A 22,434-nucleotide genomic window follows, 5' to 3' on the forward strand; every position below is an offset into this window, starting at 1 on the left:
ACTCTGCAGATGGTTTGGATTCCTCTCTTTATTAACTAAATTGTAATTGAGTTTTGATTTACTCATTTTTGCAATGAATGAATATGTTGTGTATAATGAGATATAAGTTAAGAAATCTAGTGCACCCAAAAGAACCGATTGTCTATTATTATCAGTAGGTGATCCAGCAATGATGATGGGTTTTTTTTGATAATCAAATTTATTGATTTTAAAACAAACCACAAATTTACATTGGCAGCAAAATCAAGCACAATATCTGGATAATGTACAGCGGTATGGAGGACGACAGAGACTTGCGATTCATTCTTTCGGGTTAAATCATGCTTGAGGTTATCTCAAATCATAAAAACACACACACCCCTCAGGACAATAGGTTGAACCATTTACCCCATATCTTTTTGAAGAGTTCAGGGCAGCCCCAGGCTTCAAAAAGGGGATCCTCTTGAGTTCCACACGAGTCCACCCCCGTCTCCACCTCCGCATTGTAGGGGGTATGGCCTGGGACCAGGGTGCCGCTCTATCTCGCTTCGCCACCGCCACCTCTGTCCCAAGGAAGCGCTTTTCGGCCCAAGAGCCGTCCAGGCCATCAAACACGCCTAGAATCAGACGCAATGGGTCAAGGGGAACCGTCCACCCCAGGGTCTGTATGAGTTCTAGTTCCACACCCGCCCAGAATGGTGCATAGACAGGACATTGCCAGATCATATGATAAAAATCCGCTGGGGCATGATTGCAGCGCGTGCAGGCCAGGGAGGGCCGCAGCCGGGCTTTGTATAGGCGCGCAGGGTTGAGGTGTTGCATGTGTAGGTAATATAGTTGGACTAGACACAGTTGGGTTGAGGTTGTCAAGGTCTTGGGGGCCATAAGAGCATCCCTCCAGTCCACATCCTCCAGGGAGTCCAACCAACCCTCCCAGCGGGCACACAACAAACCTAGGTTTGCAGGCCATTGTTCACGAGGGAGCGATAAATCCGTGACCCCCCCCCCCTCTACCCAGATTCCCCATCATCACTTGGGCCTCGAGGGGACTAAACTCAGGGAGGGAGGTGGGAGACGGAATGTGCACCCCGAGGGCATGCCAAAGCTGTAGATATTTGTGAAATTGGGAGGAATTGAGGGAATAGCACTGCTGCAGGTCTGCAAAGATTCTGACATGGTCCCCCACCCAGACGTCCCCAAGAAGCGAGATCCATATGTGGTCCCACCGACGGAAGTCCCGAAGAGACGAGGCCTCTCGCAGCCAAGTGCCTCTCCACAGGGGCGTCTGTCTGGTAAGTTTCCCATCCCAGTTTGTGTGGCGTAGAGCAGTGTGCCAAGCCAAGAGGACCGACCTAGTGATGAAGGGGAGGTCTTGCAGTATGGGAGATCCATGCAAATAGGCCTGGTGCTGCGGGAAGTCCATCGTTCGGTGTTCTATCTGATACGCCGGGTTGGACCAGCTGCCCGGGAACCAGTCATGGACCACAATGAGTTTTGTGGCTAGATAGTAAAGGTGGAGGTTGGTTACACCCATGCACCCGTCATAAGGAGGTATGCAGCAGTGTGCCAGGGACATTTGTGGTCTCCCGCCCCCCCCATAAAAACCGGGTGAGGGTACTAACAATCTCACTAAACCAGTTCACAGGAAGGTGAAAGGTGATATTTTGCAGAATATATAAGAATCGGGGGAGAACCATCATTTTAAAAAGGGCACTTCTGCCAAGGGGGTTAAGAGGAAGGGATTTCCATCTCCTAAGGTCAGCCTTGGCCTTGGTGACCAGGGGCATACTATTCAGGGCCCATTCGAGATCTGGAAGCAGAACAACCCACAACCCCAGATACTTGAAGGACTGCCTGCGAAGAGGAATGGTTGTTTGCCAATCAAAACAGGCATGAGACGGGTTGAGGGGAACCAGAGTGGACTTCACCAGGTTGAGCCGAAGGCCAGAGACCCGTTCAAAGGCGGAGAGGACATCCAAGCACCGTGGGCCAGAGTTCTCGGGGTCCGCCAGGAAGAGGAGAATGTTGTCGGCGTAAAGGGTGACTGTATCGACCTTAAAGGGATCCCAAGCCCAACCTTGGATGCAGGGATCTTGATGTATGAGAGAGGCCAGGGGCTCCATCGCTGGCACAAATAAAAGTGGCGAGAGCGGACACCCTTGACGAGTGCCTCTCTGAATGGGGAATGTCTCTGACAGCACACCGTTAATTAGAACCCTCGCTTTAGGGCTGGAGTATAGAACACGGATGAGGCACCGCAATGAAAGGCCGAAACCTATCACCTCTAGCATGTCCTCCAGATAGCTCCAATCAACCGTATCAAAAGCTTTTTCAAAGTCAATGAAAAGCAGGGCCAAGTACGGAGTGAGATGGTGGCGATGTGCGAGGTGGAGACGGCATATGCAGTGCAGTGTAAAATGATGATGGTTTTAATTAGTTTATTTATTGTACAGAGAGTAATTTGAAAGAGCAGAGGTTCAGTTGTTTAGTGGGGTGGACAGAATAAGGCAGGTTGGCAGAAAAATGTGGTCATGTATGCCTTTCTTGGGAAGTGGAACTCCAGATGTTTGGCTGTTTATTTAAGTGTTTTGGAAAGGAGGTGCAGAGTTGCTGAGGGTGGTTGGTGCAATTTGAGATGCATTTCAGGTTTGAACAGATGGCATCTGAAATGCTTTGGCAGTAGCGTGATTTCTTGGCTTATTTGATAGATGTCCATGTACCGAACATGAACCAATAAAGTAGGAAATCAGATATGTTGAATTGCCATGAAAAGCCAATAGCTACCCCAATGTTTTAACCTCTTCGCCGCTAATGACAAGGGTAACTCGTCATGGAGTTTCCATTGATTTCAATGGAAATTATATGGAAGATCCAGAGGAGCCATAGCATCCAAGTGGATAAAGAGCCCACGTGCCCTGCAGAAATATATATTCTACAATGTCAGGCATGCAATAGAGTAATTTAGCGCTCAACATTCCCCATGAAGAAAATTACTGTGCCCATTTGTCTAACCGAACCAATCACATACTTTGCCAGGTATGTGTTACGGCAAAGAAACACTCATAAAGGCCCATTAAGAAATCCAATTTAGATTGTCGGTCTAGTAAATTCTAGAATTTTGTAAGTGTAACTGCTGCTAGCTAATGCAATATAGTCCGAAAAATAACTTTTCAATGCTATAAACATGTTCTTATCATACTTTATCAACACAAAGGAGGGGAGAGGGCCATTATTGTTTAAACTCCACTACCCCAGGCCCCCAAATACAATCAAATGTTCACACATAAGGGGTATGTAGAGAACACAAGAGACACAACCAGGAAAAATGTCTCAGTTTGGAAAAACTGCCCTCACTCACATACCAAGGTATGTGACATGCTTCATCATAGGGTCTGCTACAGACGCCCTGGTGTAGCCACATCCAGGGCGGAGCATTAGGGAGGGGGAAAAAATAATAAATTCCACACTACAAGACGTACAACCAAATAATGTAGATACGTACAACGAGTAACACAAATAAGATGCAAAATGTGCAATGAACACCCTGTGGCTCAACTGATAGTGCGACAAAAAAGTGCAGTATAGGGATGTGATTAAAACTGATTAAGGATGCCAATAGAAAGAATTACTTTAATAGACACAGTTAAGTACCCCTACCAGGATTAAAAATAAGAAAAGGATGGGAAATGTCTTGTTGAGAAAATGAGGTTCCTCAAGACTTCCCTCCTACCACTGCTGAAGTCAACATGTTTCGACCGCTTGAATTGTGCCTAAAAAGGTCACCCCGGTCTTCGTCAGGACTGTTGCGATCAGTGCCACTGTCCGCCCTTCCGTAATTCGGTCACAGGGTCTTCAGAGGAGAGTAGGTCAACCAGATCCGTACTCTTCCTAATCTTCTAGTTGTTCAGTGGAGACTAATCCCCGTAATGCGGTAAAACATTCACAAGTTTATGTATTTCACAAACCCGAGTTGGTGTCCGCCAGGTGGATCTCCCTGAGAACACAATCGTTCTTTGGGTATAGCCCTGCCAAATATGCCTGTACCTCGAGACACCGCCCCTTACGTGTGAACATTATCATACTTTAACCAACAATTCATCTAATATAAAGTTGATTATGTGTCCACTACCATTGAAGTTGCATTGCAGCAGTTTGTGATCGAGCAATGTAATAGCCAAAATGCACGTAATCATCAGGAATGTTCAAATGAAATAAAAAATCATATTATATAAGGTAAAACACCACATTTCATCTTTAGATGAAAATGTCCCCAAAGGCACACTATGTGACGGTCTACCACCAAGGTAATTGTTAATGAAAAAGGTGTTTGTGAGAAACGAATTGGGAGCAACCGGTCTCAGCAGTCGCTGACTGCTGAGACTGGTTGCTGCAAGGCATTGATCCCTATGATCTAGAGATCCATTGCAAGGTTATCAAATTGCTTGGACGATTACTGTTCTTATACAAACCTAACGCCCTGAGGAAGCCCCAGGCCGGATGGCCATGTAAGGGGGCGAAACACGTGTTGGCTGTCTTTACTGACTAGTCTCCTAAATAGGAGTTCTGTCAATTGTATATAAAACACTGCATATGATAAGCTGAGTCTGGGAATTTTTTTCTGTGATATTTTAAATTTGTCCGGACCGACCTCGGCTCTTTCTTCTTCGCCAGTGGGATGGGGGTCACCCACTGTCAAGGACAAATACCTCATGAACTTTAAACTAAATAATACGGTCAGTAAGGGATTGGGACCACTTTATTCCCCCTTCGCACCTTAAATCAACATAATAGACACTTGCATACAACTTGAGTGTGACCAATTGCCCTAACACCATTGTATATTCAGAAACGTAACAAAAATATTTCATGTAAGATAAAGAGAAGGATTAGTAGCACTGCTAAATAAAAAAGTGTAATTCAAGAACACGCACAAAAACATCAGAAAACAATTGGTAAGACTCATTACCTCCCACTGCTCCTGCAGTGTTGCAGTCTGTGTAAACAAAAATATACATAAGTTAGTCTCAACCTACAGAGTTGGCACCATATTCACGTGTTAATAGTCGTTATCAAGAACAGAGTTCTGCAAATCGATAGTCATTGAAAGCCCCCTCAGAACTTCCAGTCTAAACCGGTCTGTAACAACAGAACAAATGCACTGTTCTTTTATCACTCGATATTTTTGTAAAGCACAAGTTTACTGCAAGGCTTACAGACAGACCCCCTGCTGTAAAGCAGATTTACAAAACAGTCTCAAAACTGTATCCTCATAACAGTGCCTACTTTGTATAATTATAAGAGCAACGGCCAACATTTCTGATTAGATGCCTGCTGCTTGAACTACCAAATGTCAGGACTGCCCAATACCAAGGCTGCATAGTAGTGAACGCCCAGTTTAGCAGCTACAGTGAGGTGGGGTTCTTTATGGGCCTCTTTTGTCTGCAACTTGGCAGATAAAAGCTTATTGTTACCTCTATTAGGAAGAAAGAATGATGGGATGATAGAAAAGGGAAATGATGGACATGCGGATGCATGAGGGGGTGAAAGGATAAATGAGTGAGTGGGTGAAAGTATGGGTGAATACAAGGATGGATGGGTGGGTGGAGAAAAGAATGGGTGAGTAAAAAGATGGATGTGTGGGTAAAAAGATGGATAGATGCCAGGGTGAAAGAATGAGTGGGTGAGTGGATAAAAGGATGGATAGATAAGTGGGTGGGTAGGGGTGGGTAAAAGGAGGGTGGATGAAATGCTGAGCAGATGGGTGGATAAAGGACGGCAGCGTAGAACAAGTTACTTACCTTCGGTAACGCATTATTTGGTAGAGACAATAACTAGCTGCAGATTCCTTACCGTTAGTTTTTCCAGGCATCAGACTGGTTCTGGAAACTTTTATGTGAGCAGTACCCTTGTGCGCTGTCGGGGGCTCCGTTGGGCTCACGTGACTTTGTTGTTAGCGCCGGTTATGACATCGTGATCACCTACATAGGCACCAGCCCAGGTGCACAGAATTAGTTTGTTTTCACTTTTTCCACGCCAGTAGCTCAGAGCCATGAAATGAACTGACTTGTGTGAGTGTGACAACTAGGGCCCTGAAAAGGGAATACGCTAGCCTTACAAAAAAGGGTCAGCAGAGTGGAGAGGCATGAATGGGTCTGTAAGGAATCTGCAGCTATATATTTTCTCTACAAGATAATGCATTATCAAAGGTAAGTAACATTTACATCTGATAGAGACTTCTAGCTGCAGATTCCTTACCGTTGAATACATACCTAAGCCATACCATCCTGTCGGTGGGCTTCGGACAGATTTTCTAAACTAAAAAGTCCTGCAGGACCGAACGGGCGAAGTGCCCGTCCCTGCTGACCTGACTGTTCAGGCAGTAATGCTTGGCAAACATGTGCAGAGATGCCCACGTTGCTGCCTGGCAGATAACCAGGACTGGGACACCCTGAGTCAATGCCATGGTGACTGCTTTCGCCCTGGTACAATGGGCCTGTAAGCCCTCAGAAGGCTGCTTCACAGCCAGGGGGGAGCAGAGTTTAATGCAGATAATGACCCAGTACGAAATTGTCAGTTTCTACATTGCCTGACCTTTCTTAGCTCCTGAGCAACACACAGAGAGTTGGTTGCTCACCTGGAACTATTTTGTGTGGGCAAAGTAGAATGCCAACGCTGTTTTAAGTTGGAGCGGTGAAGATGCTCGTCTTCCTTTGAGGGATGCAGGTGAGAAAAAAAGGTGTGCAGCGTGGCCAATTGACTCAGATGAAATGGAGTCACCAACTTTGCTAGGAATGAGGCACGAGTGAGTAGAACCACCTTACCCATACATGTCATCATGTAGGGAGGCTTGCATGTCAAAGCCTGCAATTCACTCATCCTCCAAGCAGATGTTAGTGCCACTAGAAAGGCTATCTTGATTATAAGCAGCTGGAGGGGACAATTGTGCAAACGCTCAAAGAGAGCACACATAGGTATCTGAGAACAAAATTAAGGTCCCACTGAGGCATGATAAATGCGTTAGAGGAAACATATGTACAAACGCTTTTATGAACCTATGTACAATAGGGGATTTGAACAAAGAACGTTGGTCCGCCAGCCGAAAGAAAGCTGGCAGAGCTAAAAGAGAACCTTTAAGAGTACCAAAGAAGAGCCCTGCTGGGCAAGAGTAAGATTAAAGAGAAGAATATTACATAGATAAGCAAAAAGAGAGTCAATAGACCTTTCTGTACAATATATATATTTTTTGCCAATGGCAGGCGTATACCATATATATAGTGGAGGGCCGTCTGGCCGCAAAGATAACATTACACACTTCGGGAGGAAGGTTGAAAGCTATCAACTGTTGCCGCTCAATCTCCACGCAAGGAGGCGGAGAGTTGCCAGGTTCGGGTGGAGGACCCTACCCTGCTACGACAAAAGAGTCTCTCGAAGGGACAGTCTGACCAGAGGATCAATGCTCATTCTCAGAAGTTCTGGATACCAGACTCTCCATGCCCAGTCCTGAGCCACAAGAATGACTTCAGCCATTTTGTCTTGATCTTCTTGAGAACTCTGGGCAGAAGTGTTATGGGTGGAAAGGTGTACAGGAGAACTGAGCTCCACTCGCGGTGAAAAGCGACACCGAGCGATAGCCACCTTGGAAACTCCAGCGTGTAAAACTGCTGACATTGTTGGCATTCTCTTTGGATGCAAATAGATCTAATCAAGGCTCTCCCCACTTTTGAAAGAGACCTTGCACCAAGTCTGGCTGGAGACCCCATACGTGATCCGCTAGGCATCGACGGCTGAGTTTGTCCACCCTGGCATTCAGAGAACCTGCAAGGATTATGTGCTGCTATTCCAGCCTTGCCCAGAGATGAAGGGTCTCATGACAAAGGGTACACGACCCACCCCTCCTTGCTTCTTGCAATACCACATGGCGGTAGTGTTGTCCGAAAATACCTGCACTAACTTCCCTTGACAAAGGGAAGAAATGTTGTTAATGCTAGTCAGATCGCCCGAAGCTCCAACAAATTGACGTAGACCCCTGCCTCTGTCAGAGACCAGTTGTAGGCAGCTGGCTCTGTATATACTATATGAAAGTGAGGTATAGTGAGCACAAAGTCCATTGTGTCCCCAGAGGTGTAGCAGAGGCTAAATTAGATAAGTACTTACAGCTCTCTTTGTGGTAGTGTGGGTGAGCAGTTAGACTTATCCACAAGGTGTGTTAAGTATTTATTGTATTCACTCAATCAAGACTGATGGCACACACTCAGAGACTAAATCCAAACCAATTAGGTGAGTATAAAAAAGGCATACTTATGTTTTATTTTTAGAACCAAGCAGGACTTTGCACATGTAAGTAAAATATGCCCTTAAATGCAAGACTGCACAAAGTAATGCAGTTGTTGATGAATTTGCAATAGTTACAGGTTGACATTGGTTTAAAAGCAGTTTACATTGCACAACAATTTCTTTTAGAATACTTTTAGATAATTCTTAGATTACTTTGACTACTGGGGTGGTATGCCTAGATACTACACGGAGGGATCTCACAATGCAAGGTAAGTAAGACTTTTCTTGGTTTAGGTCATAATTACTTTTTCCTCCATACAAAACAACAGTTTAACTCTTAGAACATTTTAGGCCCAAAACTAATAACATGGGTTCCGATGGAAGAAAAATGGTTATTGGTTTCACATGTAAGTAAACATCTTTCCACTTTCACTACAGACAATACAAAACTGTGCAGCTCGGCTGCTCCTAAATATCCCTAAACATTTCTCAACCAAACCTGCTCTTCCCTCTCTGCATTGGCTCCCAATCCAGGAGAGAATTCAGTTTAAGGCTATGTACATTGCACATAAAGCACTTTCTGGTATTAGTATCCCCTTTGATTTGCTCTATGGTCCATCCCTACCAGCCCAAAAGAGCTCTTTAAGATCCGAAAGTAAACATCTGGGGACAGCCCCGCAAATTAAACGAACAAGAAATGGAGTGCGCCTTTTTTCATGCAATGTTGCCAAGACCTGGAACCGCCTCCCTCTCCATACTCGGTCACAATTAAACTATATGAATTTCAGTAAGCAGCTAAAAACTCTCCTTTTCCCTTGATATGTTTTGGAACTGGTATCTGCGTTACTATTAGCGCTGGGATGCCCTTGGGTAACCAGGCGCTGTATGAATGCTACCTCATTCATTCATTCATCTCACAAGTGGGATGAAGTGGGAAAAAGGGCCAAGTCCAACAGTGGGCATACCTCTCGTCCTAGCTTGGCTTTCCCACCGATTCTCACACCCAAAGGAGGGGGCAGAACTGGTGGGAGCCAGTTGCCGGGGGCAGGAAAAGGCAGACACAGCTCCCAAAGTCAGCAGGCCTTTTATAGCTTCCCCTTCGTGGACCCAGCCCATCCTGGATGAGGAAGAATGATACCTCTGTGCAGGATGGGCTTTTTTTCTGTACCCAGAGAGCGGAGGCTCTCTACCAAGGGGTTCAGGAACCTGTCTGGTGGTGGCAAATGGTGGGCTGCCATTCAGGAACCACACCAGGGCTGGGCCGGTCATTTTTGTGGGGATATGACTGCATTTTACAATAATCCCACTCTGGCATCAGTGTAGGTTTAATGTGCTGGGAAGTTTGCTGCCAAACTTACCAGCTTTTAGTAAAGCCATTATGGAGGTGTGTAGTTCGTAATGACCAACTCCTTGACCATACACTCTTCATGGCTTTACTACACTTGTCTAAGAATGGATATAGACACAGTAGGGGTACAGGGCTCATACCACCGTACCCTCACCTGAGGGCTACGGCACCCTGCTTGAGGGGTGACTTACCTTGGCCCCAGGCAGTGGGTTGCAGGCATGGCACACAGGGATGAGTGCCATGTTGACTATTCACTTTTCTCTGCACCAAAACACGCAGCCTGCAATGGCAGTGTGTGGGTGTTAAGGTGCAGGGCCTCTAAGGGTGGCACAATAGGTGCTGCTGCCCTTAGAGGCCTTCCCTGGTCACAGTGCCCTTGGTACCCATGGTACATTTTATAAGGGGCTTACCTGTGGGCAGAAATGTGCCAATTGTGGGTACAAAGGCAGAGTCTTGGGAAAGAACACAAGCCCTGGGAACCTGATTGGCAGGGACCTAGGGCACATCAAGACAGGTTGCATCAGATGTCAGGCAAAAAGTTGGTGGTAACCATGCATAAAGTGGCTCCCTGCTACACAGCCACTTCAGCCCCCCAGAGGAAAGAGGATGAGACTCATCTTTTACCGAGAGATTCTTCATTGTCGAAGTGGAAAAATCTGAAAAGGCCATCTGCATTGGCATGGGCAGTCCCAGGTCTATGTTCCAGAGTAAAGTCCATTCCCTGTAGGAAGATGGGCCATGTCCAACATTTGGGGTTTCTCCTTTTATCTGCATCCGCTGTCTGAGAGGCCTGTGGTCAGTCTGAACTAGGAAGTGAGTACAAAACAAGTATAGTCTCAACTTTTTCGGGGACAAAACCAGAGCAAAGGCCTCCCTCTCAATGACACTGAATGCTGTTATCTGGGGAGTAGCCTTCTGCTTATGAAAGCAACAGGTTGGTCTTGTCCATCATCATGTGTCTGGGATAGGACCGCTCTTATTCCTAGCTCACAGGCATCAGTCTGCACTAGTCTGCACTATGAACTCCTTTGAACAATCTGAAGCCTTGAGAATAAGTGCTGAGCACATTGCCTCTTTTAGGTTGTCAAAAGCCTTTTGGCGGCCAACTGTCCAATTCACTTTCTTGGGCATCTTGTTGGAGGTGAGAAAGGTGAGGGGAGCCACAATGGATCCATGTCCCTTCACAAACCTCCTATAGTTCCCAGCTAAGCCAAGGAATGCCCTGACTAGGGTCTGCGTTGCTGGAGCTTCCTAATCCAGAATGATCTTCATTTTGGGCTGAAGGGGTTAAACTTGGCCTCCACCTACAAGATGGCCCAAGTACACAACAGTTCCTGCCCTATCTGGCGCTTGGATACCTTGTTAGCTAGGCATGCAGCTTGCAGGCCTGTAAAACCTTCCCCAGGTAGACCAGGCGATCCTGCCAAGAAGAACAAAACACAGCAATATCATCAAGATAAGCTACACTAAAGACTTCCAACCGGGCAAGAAATTGATTCACCAAACTTTGGAAGGTGGCAGGGGCATTCTTTAGACCAAAGGGCATCACAGTGAACTGGAACTGCCCTTCAGGTGCAGAGAATGCTTTCTTTTCTTTTGTTCCAGGGGCCCTGCCAATCTGACAGTACCCTGAAGGTAAGTCAAAGGTACTTAGGTATTTGGCAGCCCTCCAACTTATCTATCAATTAATCAGCTCTGGGGATGGGGTGTGCATCTGTCCTGGTGACAGCATTGAGGCCTCTGTAGTCCACACAAAACCTAATTTCTCTATTTCTACCCTGAGAATGAGGTTTGCGGACTAGGACCACTGGACTGGCCCAGGGACTATCCGAAGGCTCAATGACCCCCAACTCCAGCATCTTCCTGACTTCAGCCTTGATGCTTTCCTTGACTTGGTCAGACTCGCAATAGATTTTTGTTTTGACAGGAAAGCTGTCTCCAGTATCCACATTATGGGTACACCAGGGAGTCTGACCAGGGTCAAGGAAAAGAGCTGTGCATACTGTTACAGAACCTGTCTGCAATCAGCTTTCTGTTGGGTAGAGAGGATATCTGAGTCGACAACACCATCTACCGACCCATCTAGGGGGCTGTAGGAGAGGACGTCAGGGTGAGGTTCACTCTCTGTCTCCTGATCCTCATCAGTAACCATAAGCATGGTTACATCAGCCCTGTCACAATAGAGTTTGAGGCGGTGCTCATGTATCACCCTTTTGGGGACCAGCTAGCACCCAAGTATACCAATAAGGTGACCTCACTCTTTTGTTATAGGATAGGGTCAGGGCCACTCCATTTGTCTTCAAGGGCCCTTGGTGCCACTGGCTCCAAAACCCACAACTATTGCTGCGGTTGGAATTCTACCAGTGCAGCTTTTTGGTCATACCAGAGATTCTGGAGCTCCTGGCTGGCCTCAAGGTGTTTGGATGCTTTCTGCATGTACTCTGCCATCCTAGAATGAAGGCCTAGTACATAGTCCACCACATCTTGCTTTGGTACATGATGGGGTCTCTCCTATCCTTCCCTCACAATCGAGAGTGGTCCCCTTACAGGGTGGCCAAACAAAAGTTCAAAGTGTGAAAACCCTACTCCCTTCTGAGGCACCTCTCTGTAGGCAAAAGGCAGACAGGGCAATATAACATTCCATCTCCTTTTGAGCTTTTCAGGTAGTCCCATTATCATGCCTTTCAATGTCTTGTTGAATTTCTCAACAAGACCATTGGTTTGTGGATGGTAAGTTGTTGTGAACTAATTAATAGATCACTCCACACTCATCCCACACATGCTTTAAGTATGCAGACATGAAGTTGGAACCTCGGTCTGATACTACCTCCTTAAGAAACCCTACCGTGATGAAGACACCAATGAAGGCCTTGATTATCACAGGGGCTGTAGTAGTCCTAAGGGGAAAGGCTTCAGGACACCTAGTAGCATGATCACATACTACTAATATGAACTTGTTTCCTGAGGCTGTGGGAGGGACTAGTGGACCCACAATATCCACTCCTACCCTCTCAAAGGGAACCCCAACCACTGATAGTTGGATTACGGAGACCTTTGGGTATCCTCCTGTTGTGCCACTAGTTTGATAGGTGTCACAGGAGCTTACAAACTCTTTCACTTTTTGGGACATCTGGGGCCAATAAAAGTGGGGGATCAATCTTTCCCAAATTTTGGTCTGGCCCAGCTGTCCAGCTAGAGGGAGGTCATGGGCTACAGTGAGTAAAAACTCCCTATACAGTTGAGGCACTACCACTCTTCTGGTGGCACCAGGGCACTCTCGCGCAATCTCGCGAGATCTCGCCCTTGTGAGCCTACTTGAGGCAGCGAGAGACGGCAGGTCAGCCTGGAGAAGGTGACTATGCAATTGGACCTCGCTAGCGCTAGCTGCGCTTTTTGCCTGCTCTTTGAATTTTAAAATCCCGTTTTTCATTTTATTTGATTTACTTTGCTTATACCTTGCTTTTAGATGCACCGACCCCCTGGCCTCATCCTTGCACCATAAAACCCCCCTGGGGACCATCCACACTGCCTTTGGCGGGTCCGGGATCACGGGGTACCGGGGACGAGTTCGAGCGCCATCTTGCTTTGGGCTGGGGCACTCTCGCGCAATCTCGCGAGATCTCGCCCTTGTGAGCCTACTTGAGCCCCCCTCGGGTCGCGCAGCGGTGACGCGCAGCGGTGCGCCTTTCATCGCGCCTGAGTCCAGCCAGAGTCCTGCCCGTCTGCGCTCGTCCGCGCTAGGCAGGGCCTGGCAGGGCCCATTACTACTTCAGGATGCTATCTTCGGTAGATATTCGCGCTTTGCGCCCAGGGGTAAGTGGATGCCGTCATGGCACTTTGGATCCTCTTAGCGGTCCTTATCAGTGCCCTACCTGTTCCTTTTGTCTCCCGGCACCACAACCCATCCTGCGTTTTCAACCTAAACCCCCTAGAGCTCACATCACCGGACCCACACGGGGCCCTGATGTCATCTCGCCTCTTAAAATTTTTCTTTTGAATGTAAGGTCACTGGCCTGCCACTCGCAAGAAATTTTTTCTCTGATTAATGATGAAAATCCAGACATTTTCTTCTTCACCGAAACGTGGCTCCATGACAACTCTATGGCTGTGATTAACTTAGCCCTCCCAGTTGGCTATACCTTGCACTCATCCCATCGTAATGGTAGAGGCGGTGGCATTGCAGTTGCATTAAAAACTTGCTATTCGTGTGCCTGGTCTCCCACTACTATAGCTGGTTGTGAGAGTGCGCACTTTAACATCACTGTAAGTCCCCACTTCACCTTTGCGGGACTTTTAATCTATAGGCCCCCAGGTCCGGATGGATCCTTTCGTGCCAGCCTTCCGGATGTGGTCTCTTCTTTAGTTTTGAAAACCAACAATTTTACGGTTGTTGGTGATCTGAACCTCCATATGGAAGCACCACTTTCCAACCCAGTCCAAAGCTTGCTTTCTGATCTTGAGGCATTTCATCTAGTCCAACTGGTTGAATCCCCGACTCACATTGGCGGACACCTGTTGGATCCTTTTCTGACAAACATCTCCTCTAATATTGAAGTGCTCCAGCCCAAGCCTATGGCCTGGACTGATCACCATCTGATCGAAACGCATATTGCCATTGACATCCCTTTAGCCAATAACAACTTGCCTAAGACTCTTAAGCGTCCTTGGAGAAACCTGAACTTAGAGCACTTTCACCATCTGTTGCTGCAGCACCATCCTCAACCTCCTGAGGAAGTTTCCCGGGGCTATGACGACTTTTGCAAGTGGCTAGAGCAATCTTTGGATACCCTCATACCAGCTAGGTGGAGCAAAGCTAAATCTGGCCCCCCCAGTCCCTGGTATGATGAATCCCTCAGGGCACTGAAGGCATCTTGTAAAAAAGCAGAACGCGCCTGGCGCAGAAACTATGATACTGATCTTAAAGCAACTTATAGATCTTGCATCAGGACGTATCATAAGGCCATATGCTCAGCCAGGGCTGCTTTTTACTCACAAGAAATAAAAAGCAGCACGAATCCTACTAAAACCATTTTTAGGGTGTGTAAGGACCTCACCAACAAAAGAACTGCCTCCACGTTCACTGCCTCTATGACGCATTGCAAAGATCTGGCCTCATTTTTCGTTGAAAAAGTGGAGGCCATATACAGGTCGTTTGCCACGCCTTTTGTCAGTGAAATTATCAGTGCCCCTCCGGTCTCTAAAGCCTTATTAATCATTCCAGGCCCCACTCAAGAGGAGTTCCTAAATCTGACGGTTAAAGTTAAATCAGGTTCTCCGGAGGACCCGATGAGACCCATGCAATTTCGTGATTTCGCAGATTGCTGTTATCCGGCGATGCAGAACTTAATAAATCTTTCCTTTAGAACTGGTAGTGTTCCCACTGCTTGGAAGCAGGCCACTATTATACCAATCCTAAAAAAAACGTCTCTTGACCCTTCCAAATCAGAGCATTACCGTCCTATTTCCCTCCTTCCTTGGATGGCTAAAATAGCTGAAGCTCACGCTAATAGGATCTTATCCCTCCACCTGCAAGAAGCAAACATACTGGACAACTCCCAGAATGGGTTTCGAGCCGGTCATAGTACTGAGACTGCTCTTTTGGCAGTGGTGGAACATATCAGGAATATACTTGACCAAGGTCAGACGGCGGCACTGATCCTATTGGATCTAAGTGCCGCGTTCGACACGGTCTCCCACCACATCCTTTTACATCGCCTCGCTGAGGCAGGAGTTGGAGAACAGGCGCTTGAATGGTTTCGATCATTTCTTACGGGTCGAACCTTTAAAGTTTCTACTCCTCCCTACATCTCTGCCCCTCGCCCCATTCTACAGGGAGTGCCACAGGGCTCGGCCCTCAGCCCCACCCTTTTTAACTTGTATGTTGCACCGCTGGCGCAGGTAGCTGCTAGTTTTGGGCTTACAATAGTGTCATACGCCGATGACACACAATTGGCGGTGTCACTCAATGGCGATTCCAATATGAACGCCTCCACTTTTCAGGCAGCCCTCAAAGCGGTTGCCGGCTGGATGGCGAACAATCGCTTACAACTCAATGCCACCAAGACGGAGGTCATTCTCTTCGGTAGAGACAGTGAGCTCTGGGGAGACCAATGGTGGCCTTCTGAATTGGGTCCTGTTCCTACTCCTGTAACCGAAGTCAAAAATTTGGGCGTCTGGCTTGACAATCAATTGTCTTTTATTCCCCACATTAAACGTGTTGCAGGAATCTGCTTTGGCGCTCTACAAAGCCTACGGCCTATTTTTAAATTTTTTGACGCGGATACCAGGCAGATCATAGTCCAAGCTCTGGTGTTGACCAGATTGGACTACGCCAGTTCTCTGTTTCTGGGCGTTAATCAAGCTGAGCTTGCCCGTCTTCAGCGGGTACAAAATTCGGCGGCTAGGATGCTGGTCGGCCTCCCCAAATTTGTTTCAGCTCGCAGTACTATCCGTGACCTTCATTGGCTACCAGTAGGCCAAAGAATTAAGTTCAAGGCTTTGTGCCTCACTTTTAAAATTCTCAATTTGGCCTCCCCCCCCCATTCTCACCCAGACCATCCTCCACTATGTCCCCGCAAGAGCTCTGCGGTCTGCAGGGTCTAATTTGGCCATTGTTCCTCGTTTTAAAAAGTCCAGAATGGGTGGACGCTCTTTCTCGGTGATGGCGGCTACTCTATGGAACTCCTTGCCTGCTTCACTCCGTTCCATCCACGATTTGTTTCAGTTTAGGAAACAATTAAAAACCCATTTATTCTCTGCTGTATAGCTCTGTGTTTTGGTCATCACTGGTGTGTTATGTCTTCTATCTCCAAAAGCGCCGGGACGCCTCTTGGCTGCGGCATCTGTGCGCTATACAAAAAGTTAATAACATAACATAACATAACATAACCAGGGTTGGGGTCTCTGGCCTCAGTGTACAGGAGTCCTTCCTCCCAATAGACCTTGCGGGAGCCACTGACATCTCCATCCTCAAGTGCAGCAGCCTGTTGACTCAGGACTTCAAAAGTGGAGCAGACCTGCTGCCCATGGCACAGCTGTTCCCTAGAGGGTCCCCCTAGTTCCAAGGGCTCTACCTCGTAAGGTTCTAGCTCCATGGGCTCCGTGCCCTCTGGGGGCTGACAAGTCCTCTCCCTGAGGGAAGGGGTCCTGATCTCTCAGCTGTGTGGAAGCTGTTTCACCAGTCTTCCTACCGTTTCTCTTGGGAGGTTGGGCCATCACTTCAGGCTCCAATCCACCTTTTTCACCCAGTGCAAGGCACTGTGCTCTTGCTTTCAGACACACTTTCTCAGAGATTATCAGCATGACTGCAAGTGTCTTTCTTTCTACCTCAGCCCATGCTGAGGTTTCAAGATCCTTTCCAAGCAGACAGGCGGCTGTGAGCGTTAGAGAGACCACTACCCGTTTCAGGCCAGCACCCCCCCAGTCTAATATCGACATAGCCATTGCATGGTTAGTGGTGACAATGTCAGCAATGGTAACTGGATATGTTTTTTCCAGTTAGGTATTGCTCTGGAGAAACCAATGTATCTCTCACCATGGTGATACTGGCACATGTATCCCTCAGGGCTTCTATCTCAGTCCCATTTACTAAGGGGTACTGCAGGTATTTCTTTATATTAGGGCGCCAGACAGCCAAAGTGACTGACCCTCCCTCCCCATCAAAGACTAAAACAGCCTCAGCGTGAACCCTGATCTGCTCTGGGCACACAATTGATCCCATCAGGGGGTTTGCCATACCAGTAGAGACTGGTGGGGGACTAGGGGCTGGTTTGTTGGGACAGGCAGAATCTCCAGTTCTGTGTTCCTTCTTGTTATAGAGGAAACACCAAGCCTTATGGAGAATCAACATATTTCCCCTTGCACCCACTAGTGGGCTGGGAAAAGTTCTTGGGCCCAGCCGCCTGACCAGGATTTCCGGGACCTTTAGGAGACTCTGGTATTTTGTCTTTCGGTTTCTCACGCTCTTTCCCCTGCAGAGGCTTTGTGACTCCTTTCTTTTGGTGACCCCCAGTGGTTGTCTTGGTGACCTTTGTCTTGATCCAGTGGCTTACCTTCTTTCCCAATTCTTGGGAAGAAATTAGACCACTCATGCAACATTTCATTGATGAAGTTACTTAAAATGTGTTCCTTCATAAACAAATTATAAAGTGCTTCATAATTCTGCACTTTATATCCAGTCTGCAGTGGCAGTGTGTGGGTGTTAAGGTCCAGGGCCTCTTAGGCTGGCACAATAGGTGCTGCAGCCCGTAGAGGCTTTTACTGGTGATAGTGACCTTCGTACCCATGGTACCTTTTATAAGAGGCTTACCTATGGTCAGAGATATGCAAATTGTGGGCACAAAGGTACAGTCTCTAGAAAGAACACAGGCCTGGGAACCTGATTGTCAGGGATCCAGGGCACATCAAGTCTGGTTGCATCAGATGTCAGGCAAAAAGTGGGGGGTAACTATGCAAAAAAGGGTACTTTCCTACACCAGTGTTCCCTGATATCCACCTCTCCTAGATGGGTGCCCCATCCCAAGAGTGACGTATCTATCACTACTGTGAGATCTGGTTGGGGAAGAGAGAGGGGTCTGCCACTGACCCAATCGCGGTTCATCAACCACCACTGCAGGCGTTTTGCAGTTCCCTCCGAGATCTGGAGCACTTTGGAGAGATTCCCCTGATGCTGCACCTACTTGAACTTCAGATCCTACTGCAGAACCCACATACACAATTTGACATGATTTATCAACTGGATGCAGGAAGCCATGAGTCTCAGCAGCCTCAGAGTCATTCTTACCGAAATCCAGGGTAGAGGATAAAACATCGATATCATAGCCTGAATATCTTGGACTCGCTTCTCGGGAGGATAAGCATGAAACTGCACTGTGTTCAGAACAGCTCACAATAAAGGGAGCGTCTGCGAAGGAGACACGTGTGACTGCTGCACGTTTATAGAGAACCCCAGTGAATGCAGGAGGTCCGCCGTAGTCTAGAGGTGGGAGATGACAGCCTGAGGCGAAGAATCCTTCAAAGGCCAGTCATCGAGATAAGGGAAGAATGACACCCCTAACCTACATAGATGAGCTGCAACACTGATATCACCTTGGTGAACACCCCAGGAGCACAGGTAAGACCAAATGGAAGCACAGTAAGTTGAAAGTGCTGATGGCCTATCTTGAGCAGTACGTACCGCTCATGGGCAGGCAGGATAAAAATGTGAAAATATGCATCCTGCAAGTCAAACACAACCATCCAATCACTGTGGTCCAGGGCCGACAAGACCTGAGCCAACTTGAGCATCTTGAATTTATCCTTTTTGAGGAAGAGATTGACGGTCCGAAAGTCCAAAACGGGTTGCAACCCTTTGTTCTTTTTCGGTATCAGAAAGTAGCAGGAGTAGCAACCACTGCCTACTTCTGAAATCGGAACGCTTTCTATAGCTCCCTTCGCCAGGAGAGCTGTAACTTTCTCTCAGAGTAATACTAAATGATCCTCCACCAGCCGTTCTTGAGTTGGCAGTAAAGGAGTCGGAAACGAAAGAAAGGGAAGAGAAAAAAACCTTCCTGAATGATCCACAAGACCCATTTGTTCGATGTTATGGACCTCCAGCAGAGGAGATGGTGTTGAGTTCTCCCTCTGACTGGAGTAACTTGGCCTTGCATAACCAAACTAGAAACGCTTGAAGGCTGCAGCTCCTGGAATCTTGATGGCAGCCAACTTCTGACTACCATTCCTATGAGGTCGGAACGAACCGCGTCCACGTCCTCAAACAACTTTGGGAGTTTGCGCAGGACATGGGCTTGGGTTATGGCTGACGTGGTTAAAAACCCCTTCCATTGCCATGAAAGAAGAGAAAGCTAGACTGGTTATGAGGTTTAACTGAGAAGCCCGGGGATCTGGCCCTAGCACGAGATTCCTTTAAGCACTACAATGCCATCGCCTCTTTCTCACCAAAAGACAAGTCCCGTCAAAGGGCATGTCCATGAGGTTAACCTGGACATTAAACGAGAAGCCAGGTATTCTCAGCCAGGCATAGTGCCGTAAGACCATCATTACCAAAACCGCTGTACCCAGCGAGTCTATTGTTTCTAAGCCACACCTGATGGTGAACCTCGCCAAAGGGTGAGCAAGAGACGGCCCAATAAGAACGCAGTGTTCACCAACCGCAATGCCAAGCTGGTAGAAGAAAACATCTTCATTTCAAGCACGTTCAGCTTCTTGGATTCTTTATCCAGAGGAGCAGAAGGGAACACGCCAGGGGACGATGAAGCCTAAAAAACTAAGCTCTTAGAGGTGGGGTGTGGGCTGAGAAACCTTGGATCACCAGTGCAGGGGAATGGCGGCTTGCAATAGCCCTGTTCACAGGAGCGCCTGTGCTAGGCTTGCACCACATGCCTAAAAGGATATCTGGCAGTGCTTCATTAAAGGGCACAAGGGGTTCCGATGAGGAAGCCCCAGGCTAAAGCCCCTCAGCCAACAGATTAGTCCTGATCTGCACAGAGGGCAGCTCCAGGACAAGGACCTCTGCTACCCTCCTGACCACCATGGAATAAGATGCCCCCTCCTCCATAGGCACAATAGGTAGAGAGAGCATACCAGTATCTGGAGATGTGTCCAGTCCACTGGCTTCGCCAAGATCCTCAACCCGGTCCAATTGTTCCACAAGAAAGTCTAACTGTTGTTCCAAAGGATCCACAGACCCCTTCCAATCCTCACCCATGCCTGAAACTTCCTAAAAATGTACCTGCAACAACATAGAACCTTTGGCCTCCGTCTGTGCCGGAGTCGACCAACGTTAATATGAGTTGTCAGGTTACAGAATGGGGCTGGCGCTGGAGGCATAGACTTCGGTACGGATGCCGGGGAAGGTCGCTTTAGCACCCCGGGGTCAATCTAGAATTGAATACATGAGACCCCACCGATGCCAAGGCCGTTGGCGTAGTACCTGGTGGGGCCGTCTCCGACACTGCAGAGCCCGGAGACTTATTTGAGGGGTCCGCCCGATAAAATGTATGGCGCATGGCCTCGTAGATTTCCTTCATTTGAGAGGGGGTCACGCCGGCTTCTGGAAATGGGGGAAGGCGCGGAGTCGAACCTGGCTCCGGCTCTGCAGAACCGTGCTTAGAGAGTCGATGCTCCTTACGTGTCTCGTCAACAGACGATGTGAAGTTAAAGTCCGTTTGGACTTCTTTTTATGCCTCTTCCCCCAATGTCCCGAGAACCTCAAGTGTGAGGAAGAGGACTTGGGGCTCCTGGAGCGCTCCCGTGACCTTCTCTTTCTCCAACGGGACCGGGATTTCTGAGGAGTCATGCTCGATAGTGCGACTGCTAGGCCGCAAGGAGCTTCAAAGATCACTCCCGCAAGGCCTTCAGCGACATGGCCTGGCAATCCAAGCACTTCATGTCATGGTCACACTTGAGACACCATAAGCAGACTAGATGGGAGTCGGTTACCAACATGGCGTGGTGACAGGCGCCACACAACTTAAATCCTGAACTTTTGGAGGACATAGCTTGACACACAAGAAAACAATTCCTGGACAAAATGTCAAAAGAAGTCTATCAAAAAGAGACAGAGGGGTAGATCTTCTCTGGATCAGTGCTTAACTAGCGCAGAAAGAAAAGAATTGACGTCCGCGCACCAGGGTGGCGCCTATATAGGTGACCGCGACATCTTAACTGACTAACGACGCCGATGTCAGGCAGAGCCAAATGGCGCCATCTGATGGCACGCAGGAGTACTGTTCACGCAAAAGTTTCTGGTTCCAGTCTGACGCCTAGGAAATTCAAAGGTAAAAAATCTGCAGTCGCTATCAGATGATGGAAATCTGAAAAAATGTTATTGGATGGATTATTGGGTGAAAGGATGGCAGAGTAAATGAAAATATGAGGATAAATGGATAAATGAAATGGTGGCAGAGTAAATGGAAATCTGAGAAGGGATTGATGGATGGATTGGCGGGTGAAAGGACGGCAAAGTAAATGGAAATCTGAGAAGATAAATGGGTGGGTGAAAGGATGGCAAAGTAAATTAAAATCCTAAGAGGCTGGATAGACAGATGGACAAAAGGATCAACTGATGTATGAAAGGTTTTATTGATGGATGGGTAGGTCAAATGAAGAATGTATGGGAGGACAAATGTATGCATAGGTGCATGCATAAATTATGGATGTGTGAACAGATGGACTGATGCATGGAAAGGCCAATGGATGGATGTAATGGTAAAGGATTGAAAGATGGAGGAAAGAATGAATGGATGACCCAATATAAAAGTGAAATGGTGGATATCATTCAGTGGTTGGAAGAGCTAAAGGATGATTAGATATGTTCATTATGAAAAAGACAAGGGAGCTCTTCTAGGGGGTCCGGGCTAACTTGCTTCCGTTGCTTGGGGCCATCAGAGCTTTGATTTAAAGAGGAAGGTATTTTAATTTCTGACTACTCCTTTGTCCTACCCCATACTGCCTTCATTCCCCACCCCAAAAATGACTGCCGGTGAGCCCCACCTGCTACTACTGGCTCATATTAAGCACCGTCCCATGCGAGTTACTGCAGAATAGGAATACATTCTGGATAGGCTTAAACAAGTAGCTGAATGGTGCAAATAATTTTAAGTAGGTGAAGAGTGTATTTTGGCATGCTATTACATTATATGTGTGCAATTCCAGAAAACTGTTGCTTTTTATGGCAAAGTTGAAAAAGAAGTTGGTATAAAATATCAATTTTTTACTTTTTGATTCCAAATGTATAAAGATGACAAACTCTACTCAGAATTTTTATGAATAGCACAAAGCTAGCAAAAAAAAATGAAAAAAGAAAAAACGTTTCCATATGTTTTCAGTAGCAC

General features: G+C 47.3%; 1 protein-coding gene across 1 annotated transcript in view; it reads right to left on the reverse strand.

Moving 5' to 3' along the window:
- DNAH5 (dynein axonemal heavy chain 5) overlaps nt 1-22,434 on the reverse strand; it is a 5,605,957-nt gene that overhangs the window by 4,196,310 nt on the left and 1,387,213 nt on the right. The gene's annotated exons all lie outside the window — the stretch shown is intronic.

This window comes from Lissotriton vulgaris, chromosome 4_1 (assembly GCF_964263255.1).
Source record: "Lissotriton vulgaris chromosome 4_1, aLisVul1.2, whole genome shotgun sequence".
Taxonomy (NCBI): Eukaryota; Metazoa; Chordata; class Amphibia; order Caudata; family Salamandridae; genus Lissotriton; species Lissotriton vulgaris.